General features: G+C 45.1%; 10 non-coding genes across 10 annotated transcripts; all 10 read right to left on the minus strand.

Annotated features, from left to right (window-relative positions):
- Window positions 1-688: 688 nt before the first annotated feature.
- LOC141247422 (U2 spliceosomal RNA) lies at window positions 689-879 on the minus strand. Its single transcript, XR_012310885.1, has one exon. It is a non-coding gene; the product is annotated as a U2 spliceosomal RNA (small nuclear RNA).
- Window positions 880-1,994: 1,115 nt separating this feature from the next.
- On the minus strand, window positions 1,995-2,185 carry LOC141247423 (U2 spliceosomal RNA). The gene has a single exon (XR_012310886.1). It is a non-coding gene; the product is annotated as a U2 spliceosomal RNA (small nuclear RNA).
- Window positions 2,186-3,300: 1,115 nt separating this feature from the next.
- On the minus strand, window positions 3,301-3,491 carry LOC141247424 (U2 spliceosomal RNA). The gene has a single exon (XR_012310887.1). It is a non-coding gene; the product is annotated as a U2 spliceosomal RNA (small nuclear RNA).
- Window positions 3,492-4,609: 1,118 nt separating this feature from the next.
- On the minus strand, window positions 4,610-4,800 carry LOC141247425 (U2 spliceosomal RNA). Its single transcript, XR_012310888.1, has one exon. It is a non-coding gene; the product is annotated as a U2 spliceosomal RNA (small nuclear RNA).
- A 1,118-nt stretch (window positions 4,801-5,918) lies between these two features.
- Window positions 5,919-6,109, minus strand: LOC141247426 (U2 spliceosomal RNA). The gene has a single exon (XR_012310889.1). It is a non-coding gene; the product is annotated as a U2 spliceosomal RNA (small nuclear RNA).
- Window positions 6,110-7,227: 1,118 nt separating this feature from the next.
- LOC141247427 (U2 spliceosomal RNA) lies at window positions 7,228-7,418 on the minus strand. Its single transcript, XR_012310890.1, has one exon. It is a non-coding gene; the product is annotated as a U2 spliceosomal RNA (small nuclear RNA).
- A 1,118-nt stretch (window positions 7,419-8,536) lies between these two features.
- On the minus strand, window positions 8,537-8,727 carry LOC141247428 (U2 spliceosomal RNA). The gene has a single exon (XR_012310891.1). It is a non-coding gene; the product is annotated as a U2 spliceosomal RNA (small nuclear RNA).
- Window positions 8,728-9,845: 1,118 nt separating this feature from the next.
- LOC141247429 (U2 spliceosomal RNA) lies at window positions 9,846-10,036 on the minus strand. Its single transcript, XR_012310892.1, has one exon. It is a non-coding gene; the product is annotated as a U2 spliceosomal RNA (small nuclear RNA).
- Window positions 10,037-11,154: 1,118 nt separating this feature from the next.
- LOC141247430 (U2 spliceosomal RNA) lies at window positions 11,155-11,345 on the minus strand. The gene has a single exon (XR_012310893.1). It is a non-coding gene; the product is annotated as a U2 spliceosomal RNA (small nuclear RNA).
- Window positions 11,346-12,463: 1,118 nt separating this feature from the next.
- On the minus strand, window positions 12,464-12,654 carry LOC141247433 (U2 spliceosomal RNA). Its single transcript, XR_012310895.1, has one exon. It is a non-coding gene; the product is annotated as a U2 spliceosomal RNA (small nuclear RNA).
- Between the last annotated feature and the right edge of the window lie 752 nt (window positions 12,655-13,406).

A 13,406-nucleotide genomic window follows, 5' to 3' on the forward strand; every position in this document is an offset into this window, starting at 1 on the left:
TTCCATTGCCACATTCCATCTACTGCAGGCAGGATACCTGGCTGGCTGAATGTCGCTGAGAAGCTCACAGAGACCGCCATAAGCAACAGTTTAACAGAATGCCACAGACTAATCAACCAAACTTTTTGGGTTGGGTTCTCTTTTATAGTCTGCAGGCATTAAATGAAAGAAGTCAGTGTTCCAGCAGAAGGAGACAACGTTTCAGAAAAGGCATTGTAGCAAACCAAAAAAGAAATTTTAAGCGCAGCAGTGTAACCAGCGCACATACCTGTTAGCTCGGGTGAGTTTAAAAGGCTGCTGTTGATAACAAGGGCATTTGCTAAATAGATGGTGTGTGTGCAACAATATACTGAAAGGTCAATTATATTGTGCAGCTTATCTCACCACCTGTAGTTATTTAGGTGAAAGCTCCAAAATGCTTGCCTAATATGTCTGTTTATCCAAAAGGAAGTAGAAAGGGAGAGCTAGAAAGATAGCATTGCATCACATTACATGGCAATGCAATGCACAGTTGCTGAAGTTGAACCAAAATGAGCTTGTAATCTGGCTTCTGCAACTTTGAACATGAAAAATCCAATGAGGAGAAGAAAAGCAGAGCCAAAGAGTCCATCCCAAAATCCGACAAACAAGCAAAATGAACAAAAAACATTGAATTCAATTCTTTCTGATTTTAGAAACTGCATTAAAGAAGGGGTGCACCGGTCCTGGAGATACTGCAATACCAGGTCAATGCGTGGAGTGGACAGAGCAAGCTCTTTTTCCATCTCCCTGTTCTAAAAATCCATTTAATATATGGTCCCCAGATAGGGGACGTATCAGATATTAAACTGATAAGAACAGATACTACACTTGATCTTAGCCAAAAGGCCGAGAAGCGATAACCAGAATTGGTTTCAAACTACGGAGCCACCCAAGGATCCTAAAAAGTCCATTTGTGGAGATGAGCTCCTGGACTCCCGTTAAGAAGACATGTTGTCAACCTCTAGATCCCTTACATGCCTGCACTTTTCGGCTTGCTGCTGCTGCAATCCACGCGTTTTAGATCTGCATAACTCCACCTCTTTAAACACAGCACCTTCACCCCCTGCTGTTCCCACCCGCCTCAACACCGTTGGAAGGGAGGAGAACCAATTAAGGCGGGGGGTGGGGTGGAACGAGCAGCTGTCTACCCTTAGCAGGAGGGCTCCTGATTACATACCTCTCCTGCTGCTGCTGCTGCTGGCTGTCCAGCAGCAGACTGAAGGTGGCTGCTGCTGTGCACAGGTATATAAAGGCTCAGAGCCTATTATGACACGCGCAGCCAGCGTTCCATTGCCACATTCCATCTACTGCAGGCAGGATACCTGGCTGGCTGAATGTCGCTGAGAAGCTCACAGAGACCGCCATAAGCAACAGTTTAACAGAATGCCACAGACTAATCAACCAAACTTTTTGGGTTGGGTTCTCTTTTATAGTCTGCAGGCATTAAATGAAAGAAGTCAGTGTTCCAGCAGAAGGAGACAACGTTTCAGAAAAGGCATTGTAGCAAACCAAAAAAGAAATTTTAAGCGCAGCAGTGTAACCAGCGCACATACCTGTTAGCTCGGGTGAGTTTAAAAGGCTGCTGTTGATAACAAGGGCATTTGCTAAATAGATGGTGTGTGTGCAACAATATACTGAAAGGTCAATTATATTGTGCAGCTTATCTCACCACCTGTAGTTATTTAGGTGAAAGCTCCAAAATGCTTGCCTAATATGTCTGTTTATCCAAAAGGAAGTAGAAAGGGAGAGCTAGAAAGATAGCATTGCATCACATTACATGGCAATGCAATGCACAGTTGCTGAAGTTGAACCAAAATGAGCTTGTAATCTGGCTTCTGCAACTTTGAACATGAAAAATCCAATGAGGAGAAGAAAAGCAGAGCCAAAGAGTCCATCCCAAAATCCGACAAACAAGCAAAATGAACAAAAAACATTGAATTCAATTCTTTCTGATTTTAGAAACTGCATTAAAGAAGGGGTGCACCGGTCCTGGAGATACTGCAATACCAGGTCAATGCGTGGAGTGGACAGAGCAAGCTCTTTTTCCATCTCCCTGTTCTAAAAATCCATTTAATATATGGTCCCCAGATAGGGGACGTATCAGATATTAAACTGATAAGAACAGATACTACACTTGATCTTAGCCAAAAGGCCGAGAAGCGATAACCAGAATTGGTTTCAAACTACGGAGCCACCCAAGGATCCTAAAAAGTCCATTTGTGGAGATGAGCTCCTGGACTCCCGTTAAGAAGACATGTTGTCAACCTCTAGATCCCTTACATGCCTGCACTTTTCGGCTTGCTGCTGCTGCAATCCACGCGTTTTAGATCTGCATAACTCCACCTCTTTAAACACAGCACCTTCACCCCCTGCTGTTCCCACCCGCCTCAACACCGTTGGAAGGGAGGAGAACCAATTAAGGCGGGGGGTGGGGTGGAACGAGCAGCTGTCTACCCTTAGCAGGAGGGCTCCTGATTACATACCTCTCCTGCTGCTGCTGCTGCTGGCTGTCCAGCAGCAGACTGAAGGTGGCTGCTGCTGTGCACAGGTATATAAAGGCTCAGAGCCTATTATGACACGCGCAGCCAGCGTTCCATTGCCACATTCCATCTACTGCAGGCAGGATACCTGGCTGGCTGAATGTCGCTGAGAAGCTCACAGAGACCGCCATAAGCAACAGTTTAACAGAATGCCACAGACTAATCAACCAAACTTTTTGGGTTGGGTTCTCTTTTATAGTCTGCAGGCATTAAATGAAAGAAGTCAGTGTTCCAGCAGAAGGAGACAACGTTTCAGAAAAGGCATTGTAGCAAACCAAAAAAGAAATTTTAAGCGCAGCAGTGTAACCAGCGCACATACCTGTTAGCTCGGGTGAGTTTAAAAGGCTGCTGTTGATAACAAGGGCATTTGCTAAATAGATGGTGTGTGTGCAACAATATACTGAAAGGTCAATTATATTGTGCAGCTTATCTCACCACCTGTAGTTATTTAGGTGAAAGCTCCAAAATGCTTGCCTAATATGTCTGTTTATCCAAAAGGAAGTAGAAAGGGAGAGCTAGAAAGATAGCATTGCATCACATTACATGGCAATGCAATGCACAGTTGCTGAAGTTGAACCAAAATGAGCTTGTAATCTGGCTTCTGCAACTTTGAACATGAAAAATCCAATGAGGAGAAGAAAAGCAGAGCCAAAGAGTCCATCCCAAAATCCGACAAACAAGCAAAATGAACAAAAAACATTGAATTCAATTCTTTCTGATTTTAGAAACTGCATTAAAGAAGGGGTGCACCGGTCCTGGAGATACTGCAATACCAGGTCAATGCGTGGAGTGGACAGAGCAAGCTCTTTTTCCATCTCCCTGTTCTAAAAATCCATTTAATATATGGTCCCCAGATAGGGGACGTATCAGATATTAAACTGATAAGAACAGATACTACACTTGATCTTAGCCAAAAGGCCGAGAAGCGATAACCAGAATTGGTTTCAAACTACGGAGCCACCCAAGGATCCTAAAAAGTCCATTTGTGGAGATGAGCTCCTGGACTCCCGTTAAGAAGACATGTTGTCAACCTCTAGATCCCTTACATGCCTGCACTTTTCGGCTTGCTGCTGCTGCAATCCACGCGTTTTAGATCTGCATAACTCCACCTCTTTAAACACAGCACCTTCACCCCCTGCTGTTCCCACCCGCCTCAACACCGTTGGAAGGGAGGAGAACCAATTAAGGCGGGGGGTGGGGTGGAACGAGCAGCTGTCTACCCTTAGCAGGAGGGCTCCTGATTACATACCTCTCCTGCTGCTGCTGCTGCTGCTGGCTGTCCAGCAGCAGACTGAAGGTGGCTGCTGCTGTGCACAGGTATATAAAGGCTCAGAGCCTATTATGACACGCGCAGCCAGCGTTCCATTGCCACATTCCATCTACTGCAGGCAGGATACCTGGCTGGCTGAATGTCGCTGAGAAGCTCACAGAGACCGCCATAAGCAACAGTTTAACAGAATGCCACAGACTAATCAACCAAACTTTTTGGGTTGGGTTCTCTTTTATAGTCTGCAGGCATTAAATGAAAGAAGTCAGTGTTCCAGCAGAAGGAGACAACGTTTCAGAAAAGGCATTGTAGCAAACCAAAAAAGAAATTTTAAGCGCAGCAGTGTAACCAGCGCACATACCTGTTAGCTCGGGTGAGTTTAAAAGGCTGCTGTTGATAACAAGGGCATTTGCTAAATAGATGGTGTGTGTGCAACAATATACTGAAAGGTCAATTATATTGTGCAGCTTATCTCACCACCTGTAGTTATTTAGGTGAAAGCTCCAAAATGCTTGCCTAATATGTCTGTTTATCCAAAAGGAAGTAGAAAGGGAGAGCTAGAAAGATAGCATTGCATCACATTACATGGCAATGCAATGCACAGTTGCTGAAGTTGAACCAAAATGAGCTTGTAATCTGGCTTCTGCAACTTTGAACATGAAAAATCCAATGAGGAGAAGAAAAGCAGAGCCAAAGAGTCCATCCCAAAATCCGACAAACAAGCAAAATGAACAAAAAACATTGAATTCAATTCTTTCTGATTTTAGAAACTGCATTAAAGAAGGGGTGCACCGGTCCTGGAGATACTGCAATACCAGGTCAATGCGTGGAGTGGACAGAGCAAGCTCTTTTTCCATCTCCCTGTTCTAAAAATCCATTTAATATATGGTCCCCAGATAGGGGACGTATCAGATATTAAACTGATAAGAACAGATACTACACTTGATCTTAGCCAAAAGGCCGAGAAGCGATAACCAGAATTGGTTTCAAACTACGGAGCCACCCAAGGATCCTAAAAAGTCCATTTGTGGAGATGAGCTCCTGGACTCCCGTTAAGAAGACATGTTGTCAACCTCTAGATCCCTTACATGCCTGCACTTTTCGGCTTGCTGCTGCTGCAATCCACGCGTTTTAGATCTGCATAACTCCACCTCTTTAAACACAGCACCTTCACCCCCTGCTGTTCCCACCCGCCTCAACACCGTTGGAAGGGAGGAGAACCAATTAAGGCGGGGGGTGGGGTGGAACGAGCAGCTGTCTACCCTTAGCAGGAGGGCTCCTGATTACATACCTCTCCTGCTGCTGCTGCTGCTGCTGGCTGTCCAGCAGCAGACTGAAGGTGGCTGCTGCTGTGCACAGGTATATAAAGGCTCAGAGCCTATTATGACACGCGCAGCCAGCGTTCCATTGCCACATTCCATCTACTGCAGGCAGGATACCTGGCTGGCTGAATGTCGCTGAGAAGCTCACAGAGACCGCCATAAGCAACAGTTTAACAGAATGCCACAGACTAATCAACCAAACTTTTTGGGTTGGGTTCTCTTTTATAGTCTGCAGGCATTAAATGAAAGAAGTCAGTGTTCCAGCAGAAGGAGACAACGTTTCAGAAAAGGCATTGTAGCAAACCAAAAAAGAAATTTTAAGCGCAGCAGTGTAACCAGCGCACATACCTGTTAGCTCGGGTGAGTTTAAAAGGCTGCTGTTGATAACAAGGGCATTTGCTAAATAGATGGTGTGTGTGCAACAATATACTGAAAGGTCAATTATATTGTGCAGCTTATCTCACCACCTGTAGTTATTTAGGTGAAAGCTCCAAAATGCTTGCCTAATATGTCTGTTTATCCAAAAGGAAGTAGAAAGGGAGAGCTAGAAAGATAGCATTGCATCACATTACATGGCAATGCAATGCACAGTTGCTGAAGTTGAACCAAAATGAGCTTGTAATCTGGCTTCTGCAACTTTGAACATGAAAAATCCAATGAGGAGAAGAAAAGCAGAGCCAAAGAGTCCATCCCAAAATCCGACAAACAAGCAAAATGAACAAAAAACATTGAATTCAATTCTTTCTGATTTTAGAAACTGCATTAAAGAAGGGGTGCACCGGTCCTGGAGATACTGCAATACCAGGTCAATGCGTGGAGTGGACAGAGCAAGCTCTTTTTCCATCTCCCTGTTCTAAAAATCCATTTAATATATGGTCCCCAGATAGGGGACGTATCAGATATTAAACTGATAAGAACAGATACTACACTTGATCTTAGCCAAAAGGCCGAGAAGCGATAACCAGAATTGGTTTCAAACTACGGAGCCACCCAAGGATCCTAAAAAGTCCATTTGTGGAGATGAGCTCCTGGACTCCCGTTAAGAAGACATGTTGTCAACCTCTAGATCCCTTACATGCCTGCACTTTTCGGCTTGCTGCTGCTGCAATCCACGCGTTTTAGATCTGCATAACTCCACCTCTTTAAACACAGCACCTTCACCCCCTGCTGTTCCCACCCGCCTCAACACCGTTGGAAGGGAGGAGAACCAATTAAGGCGGGGGGTGGGGTGGAACGAGCAGCTGTCTACCCTTAGCAGGAGGGCTCCTGATTACATACCTCTCCTGCTGCTGCTGCTGCTGCTGGCTGTCCAGCAGCAGACTGAAGGTGGCTGCTGCTGTGCACAGGTATATAAAGGCTCAGAGCCTATTATGACACGCGCAGCCAGCGTTCCATTGCCACATTCCATCTACTGCAGGCAGGATACCTGGCTGGCTGAATGTCGCTGAGAAGCTCACAGAGACCGCCATAAGCAACAGTTTAACAGAATGCCACAGACTAATCAACCAAACTTTTTGGGTTGGGTTCTCTTTTATAGTCTGCAGGCATTAAATGAAAGAAGTCAGTGTTCCAGCAGAAGGAGACAACGTTTCAGAAAAGGCATTGTAGCAAACCAAAAAAGAAATTTTAAGCGCAGCAGTGTAACCAGCGCACATACCTGTTAGCTCGGGTGAGTTTAAAAGGCTGCTGTTGATAACAAGGGCATTTGCTAAATAGATGGTGTGTGTGCAACAATATACTGAAAGGTCAATTATATTGTGCAGCTTATCTCACCACCTGTAGTTATTTAGGTGAAAGCTCCAAAATGCTTGCCTAATATGTCTGTTTATCCAAAAGGAAGTAGAAAGGGAGAGCTAGAAAGATAGCATTGCATCACATTACATGGCAATGCAATGCACAGTTGCTGAAGTTGAACCAAAATGAGCTTGTAATCTGGCTTCTGCAACTTTGAACATGAAAAATCCAATGAGGAGAAGAAAAGCAGAGCCAAAGAGTCCATCCCAAAATCCGACAAACAAGCAAAATGAACAAAAAACATTGAATTCAATTCTTTCTGATTTTAGAAACTGCATTAAAGAAGGGGTGCACCGGTCCTGGAGATACTGCAATACCAGGTCAATGCGTGGAGTGGACAGAGCAAGCTCTTTTTCCATCTCCCTGTTCTAAAAATCCATTTAATATATGGTCCCCAGATAGGGGACGTATCAGATATTAAACTGATAAGAACAGATACTACACTTGATCTTAGCCAAAAGGCCGAGAAGCGATAACCAGAATTGGTTTCAAACTACGGAGCCACCCAAGGATCCTAAAAAGTCCATTTGTGGAGATGAGCTCCTGGACTCCCGTTAAGAAGACATGTTGTCAACCTCTAGATCCCTTACATGCCTGCACTTTTCGGCTTGCTGCTGCTGCAATCCACGCGTTTTAGATCTGCATAACTCCACCTCTTTAAACACAGCACCTTCACCCCCTGCTGTTCCCACCCGCCTCAACACCGTTGGAAGGGAGGAGAACCAATTAAGGCGGGGGGTGGGGTGGAACGAGCAGCTGTCTACCCTTAGCAGGAGGGCTCCTGATTACATACCTCTCCTGCTGCTGCTGCTGCTGCTGGCTGTCCAGCAGCAGACTGAAGGTGGCTGCTGCTGTGCACAGGTATATAAAGGCTCAGAGCCTATTATGACACGCGCAGCCAGCGTTCCATTGCCACATTCCATCTACTGCAGGCAGGATACCTGGCTGGCTGAATGTCGCTGAGAAGCTCACAGAGACCGCCATAAGCAACAGTTTAACAGAATGCCACAGACTAATCAACCAAACTTTTTGGGTTGGGTTCTCTTTTATAGTCTGCAGGCATTAAATGAAAGAAGTCAGTGTTCCAGCAGAAGGAGACAACGTTTCAGAAAAGGCATTGTAGCAAACCAAAAAAGAAATTTTAAGCGCAGCAGTGTAACCAGCGCACATACCTGTTAGCTCGGGTGAGTTTAAAAGGCTGCTGTTGATAACAAGGGCATTTGCTAAATAGATGGTGTGTGTGCAACAATATACTGAAAGGTCAATTATATTGTGCAGCTTATCTCACCACCTGTAGTTATTTAGGTGAAAGCTCCAAAATGCTTGCCTAATATGTCTGTTTATCCAAAAGGAAGTAGAAAGGGAGAGCTAGAAAGATAGCATTGCATCACATTACATGGCAATGCAATGCACAGTTGCTGAAGTTGAACCAAAATGAGCTTGTAATCTGGCTTCTGCAACTTTGAACATGAAAAATCCAATGAGGAGAAGAAAAGCAGAGCCAAAGAGTCCATCCCAAAATCCGACAAACAAGCAAAATGAACAAAAAACATTGAATTCAATTCTTTCTGATTTTAGAAACTGCATTAAAGAAGGGGTGCACCGGTCCTGGAGATACTGCAATACCAGGTCAATGCGTGGAGTGGACAGAGCAAGCTCTTTTTCCATCTCCCTGTTCTAAAAATCCATTTAATATATGGTCCCCAGATAGGGGACGTATCAGATATTAAACTGATAAGAACAGATACTACACTTGATCTTAGCCAAAAGGCCGAGAAGCGATAACCAGAATTGGTTTCAAACTACGGAGCCACCCAAGGATCCTAAAAAGTCCATTTGTGGAGATGAGCTCCTGGACTCCCGTTAAGAAGACATGTTGTCAACCTCTAGATCCCTTACATGCCTGCACTTTTCGGCTTGCTGCTGCTGCAATCCACGCGTTTTAGATCTGCATAACTCCACCTCTTTAAACACAGCACCTTCACCCCCTGCTGTTCCCACCCGCCTCAACACCGTTGGAAGGGAGGAGAACCAATTAAGGCGGGGGGTGGGGTGGAACGAGCAGCTGTCTACCCTTAGCAGGAGGGCTCCTGATTACATACCTCTCCTGCTGCTGCTGCTGCTGCTGGCTGTCCAGCAGCAGACTGAAGGTGGCTGCTGCTGTGCACAGGTATATAAAGGCTCAGAGCCTATTATGACACGCGCAGCCAGCGTTCCATTGCCACATTCCATCTACTGCAGGCAGGATACCTGGCTGGCTGAATGTCGCTGAGAAGCTCACAGAGACCGCCATAAGCAACAGTTTAACAGAATGCCACAGACTAATCAACCAAACTTTTTGGGTTGGGTTCTCTTTTATAGTCTGCAGGCATTAAATGAAAGAAGTCAGTGTTCCAGCAGAAGGAGACAACGTTTCAGAAAAGGCATTGTAGCAAACCAAAAAAGAAATTTTAAGCGCAGCAGTGTAACCAGCGCACATACCTGTTAGCTCGGGTGAGTTTAAAAGGCTGCTGTTGATAACAAGGGCATTTGCTAAATAGATGGTGTGTGTGCAACAATATACTGAAAGGTCAATTATATTGTGCAGCTTATCTCACCACCTGTAGTTATTTAGGTGAAAGCTCCAAAATGCTTGCCTAATATGTCTGTTTATCCAAAAGGAAGTAGAAAGGGAGAGCTAGAAAGATAGCATTGCATCACATTACATGGCAATGCAATGCACAGTTGCTGAAGTTGAACCAAAATGAGCTTGTAATCTGGCTTCTGCAACTTTGAACATGAAAAATCCAATGAGGAGAAGAAAAGCAGAGCCAAAGAGTCCATCCCAAAATCCGACAAACAAGCAAAATGAACAAAAAACATTGAATTCAATTCTTTCTGATTTTAGAAACTGCATTAAAGAAGGGGTGCACCGGTCCTGGAGATACTGCAATACCAGGTCAATGCGTGGAGTGGACAGAGCAAGCTCTTTTTCCATCTCCCTGTTCTAAAAATCCATTTAATATATGGTCCCCAGATAGGGGACGTATCAGATATTAAACTGATAAGAACAGATACTACACTTGATCTTAGCCAAAAGGCCGAGAAGCGATAACCAGAATTGGTTTCAAACTACGGAGCCACCCAAGGATCCTAAAAAGTCCATTTGTGGAGATGAGCTCCTGGACTCCCGTTAAGAAGACATGTTGTCAACCTCTAGATCCCTTACATGCCTGCACTTTTCGGCTTGCTGCTGCTGCAATCCACGCGTTTTAGATCTGCATAACTCCACCTCTTTAAACACAGCACCTTCACCCCCTGCTGTTCCCACCCGCCTCAACACCGTTGGAAGGGAGGAGAACCAATTAAGGCGGGGGGTGGGGTGGAACGAGCAGCTGTCTACCCTTAGCAGGAGGGCTCCTGATTACATACCTCTCCTGCTGCTGCTGCTGCTGCTGGCTGTCCAGCAGCAGACTGAAGGTGGCTGCTGCTGTGCACAGGTATATAAAGGCTCAGAGCCTATTATGACACGCGCAGCCAGCGTTCCATTGCCACATTCCATCTACTGCAGGCAGGATACCTGGCTGGCTGAATGTCGCTGAGAAGCTCACAGAGACCGCCATAAGCAACAGTTTAACAGAATGCCACAGACTAATCAACCAAACTTTTTGGGTTGGGTTCTCTTTTATAGTCTGCAGGCATTAAATGAAAGAAGTCAGTGTTCCAGCAGAAGGAGACAACGTTTCAGAAAAGGCATTGTAGCAAACCAAAAAAGAAATTTTAAGCGCAGCAGTGTAACCAGCGCACATACCTGTTAGCTCGGGTGAGTTTAAAAGGCTGCTGTTGATAACAAGGGCATTTGCTAAATAGATGGTGTGTGTGCAACAATATACTGAAAGGTCAATTATATTGTGCAGCTTATCTCACCACCTGTAGTTATTTAGGTGAAAGCTCCAAAATGCTTGCCTAATATGTCTGTTTATCCAAAAGGAAGTAGAAAGGGAGAGCTAGAAAGATAGCATTGCATCACATTACATGGCAATGCAATGCACAGTTGCTGAAGTTGAACCAAAATGAGCTTGTAATCTGGCTTCTGCAACTTTGAACATGAAAAATCCAATGAGGAGAAGAAAAGCAGAGCCAAAGAGTCCATCCCAAAATCCGACAAACAAGCAAAATGAACAAAAAACATTGAATTCAATTCTTTCTGATTTTAGAAACTGCATTAAAGAAGGGGTGCACCGGTCCTGGAGATACTGCAATACCAGGTCAATGCGTGGAGTGGACAGAGCAAGCTCTTTTTCCATCTCCCTGTTCTAAAAATCCATTTAATATATGGTCCCCAGATAGGGGACGTATCAGATATTAAACTGATAAGAACAGATACTACACTTGATCTTAGCCAAAAGGCCGAGAAGCGATAACCAGAATTGGTTTCAAACTACGGAGCCACCCAAGGATCCTAAAAAGTCCATTTGTGGAGATGAGCTCCTGGACTCCCGTTAAGAAGACATGTTGTCAACCTCTAGATCCCTTACATGCCTGCACTTTTCGGCTTGCTGCTGCTGCAATCCACGCGTTTTAGATCTGCATAACTCCACCTCTTTAAACACAGCACCTTCACCCCCTGCTGTTCCCACCCGCCTCAACACCGTTGGAAGGGAGGAGAACCAATTAAGGCGGGGGGTGGGGTGGAACGAGCAGCTGTCTACCCTTAGCAGGAGGGCTCCTGATTACATACCTCTCCTGCTGCTGCTGCTGCTGCTGGCTGTCCAGCAGCAGACTGAAGGTGGCTGCTGCTGTGCACAGGTATATAAAGGCTCAGAGCCTATTATGACACGCGCAGCCAGCGTTCCATTGCCACATTCCATCTACTGCAGGCAGGATACCTGGCTGGCTGAATGTCGCTGAGAAGCTCACAGAGACCGCCATAAGCAACAGTTTAACAGAATGCCACAGACTAATCAACCAAACTTTTTGGGTTGGGTTCTCTTTTATAGTCTGCAGGCATTAAATGAAAGAAGTCAGTGTTCCAGCAGAAGGAGACAACGTTTCAGAAAAGGCATTGTAGCAAACCAAAAAAGAAATTTTAAGCGCAGCAGTGTAACCAGCGCACATACCTGTTAGCTCGGGTGAGTTTAAAAGGCTGCTGTTGATAACAAGGGCATTTGCTAAATAGATGGTGTGTGTGCAACAATATACTGAAAGGTCAATTATATTGTGCAGCTTATCTCACCACCTGTAGTTATTTAGGTGAAAGCTCCAAAATGCTTGCCTAATATGTCTGTTTATCCAAAAGGAAGTAGAAAGGGAGAGCTAGAAAGATAGCATTGCATCACATTACATGGCAATGCAATGCACAGTTGCTGAAGTTGAACCAAAATGAGCTTGTAATCTGGCTTCTGCAACTTTGAACATGAAAAATCCAATGAGGAGAAGAAAAGCAGAGCCAAAGAGTCCATCCCAAAATCCGACAAACAAGCAAAATGAACAAAAAACATTGAATTCAATTCTTTCTGATTTTAGAAACTGCATTAAAGAAGGGGTGCACCGGTCCTGGAGATACTGCAATACCAGGTCAATGCGTGGAGTGGACAGAGCAAGCTCTTTTTCCATCTCCCTGTTCTAAAAATCCATTTAATATATGGTCCCCAGATAGGGGACGTATCAGATATTAAACTGATAAGAACAGATACTACACTTGATCTTAGCCAAAAGGCCGAGAAGCGATAACCAGAATTGGTTTCAAACTACGGAGCCACCCAAGGATCCTAAAAAGTCCATTTGTGGAGATGAGCTCCTGGACTCCCGTTAAGAAGACATGTTGTCAACCTCTAGATCCCTTACATGCCTGCACTTTTCGGCTTGCTGCTGCTGCAATCCACGCGTTTTAGATCTGCATAACTCCACCTCTTTAAACACAGCACCTTCACCCCCTGCTGTTCCCACCCGCCTCAACACCGTTGGAAGGGAGGAGAACCAATTAAGGCGGGGGGTGGGGTGGAACGAGCAGCTGTCTACCCTTAGCAGGAGGGCTCCTGATTACATACCTCTCCTGCTGCTGCTGCTGCTGCTGGCTGTCCAGCAGCAGACTGAAGGTGGCTGCTGCTGTGCACAGGTATATAAAGGCTCAGAGCCTATTATGACACGCGCAGCCAGCGTTCCATTGCCACATTCCATCTACTGCAGGCAGGATACCTGGCTGGCTGAATGTCGCTGAGAAGCTCACAGAGACCGCCATAAGCAACAGTTTAACAGAATGCCACAGACTAATCAACCAAACTTTTTGGGTTGGGTTCTCTTTTATAGTCTGCAGGCATTAAATGAAAGAAGTCAGTGTTCCAGCAGAAGGAGACAACGTTTCAGAAAAGGCATTGTAGCAAACCAAAAAAGAAATTTTAAGCGCAGCAGTGTAACCAGCGCACATACCTGTTAGCTCGGGTGAGTTTAATAAGGCTGCTGTTGATAACAAGGGCATTTGCT

Source organism: Phyllobates terribilis, unplaced genomic scaffold, assembly GCF_046119375.1.
Source record: "Phyllobates terribilis strain yellow unplaced genomic scaffold, ASM4611937v1 Scaffold_2981__1_contigs__length_96159, whole genome shotgun sequence".
Lineage (NCBI taxonomy): Eukaryota > Metazoa > Chordata > Amphibia > Anura > Dendrobatidae > Phyllobates > Phyllobates terribilis.